This window comes from Gavialis gangeticus, unplaced genomic scaffold, assembly GCF_001723915.1.
Source record: "Gavialis gangeticus isolate Ggan-Ray unplaced genomic scaffold, GavGan_comp1, whole genome shotgun sequence".
In the NCBI taxonomy this organism is placed as follows: Eukaryota; Metazoa; Chordata; order Crocodylia; family Gavialidae; genus Gavialis; species Gavialis gangeticus.
In genome coordinates, this window is record NW_017728992.1 from 57,327,691 (window position 1) to 57,327,913 (window position 223).

Here is a 223-nt window from a genome sequence, read left to right on the forward strand (position 1 = left end):
ATAACAGAGGCCAGAGTGAGGCCTGGTGGGATGTGAGTGGGGATGGGGAGCAGTCGCCGAAGAGGAAACACGGGAGAGAAAAGCTGCCTCTTCTCCCAGTGCATTATATAAGGAGAAGGCTGAGCTATTTTTATTTCTGTTTACCCTACGCAGGGCAATGGGGACTCTTGCAGGCAGCAAGTTTTCGGGGGGGGGGGGGCCACTCTTTGCCCCCCCCCCCCCC

At 57.4% G+C, this 223-nt stretch overlaps 1 protein-coding gene across 2 annotated transcripts in view; it reads left to right on the forward strand.

Moving 5' to 3' along the window:
- ATXN1 (ataxin 1) overlaps positions 1 to 223 on the forward strand; it is a 338,219-nt gene that overhangs the window by 5,951 nt on the left and 332,045 nt on the right. The gene's annotated exons all lie outside the window — the stretch shown is intronic.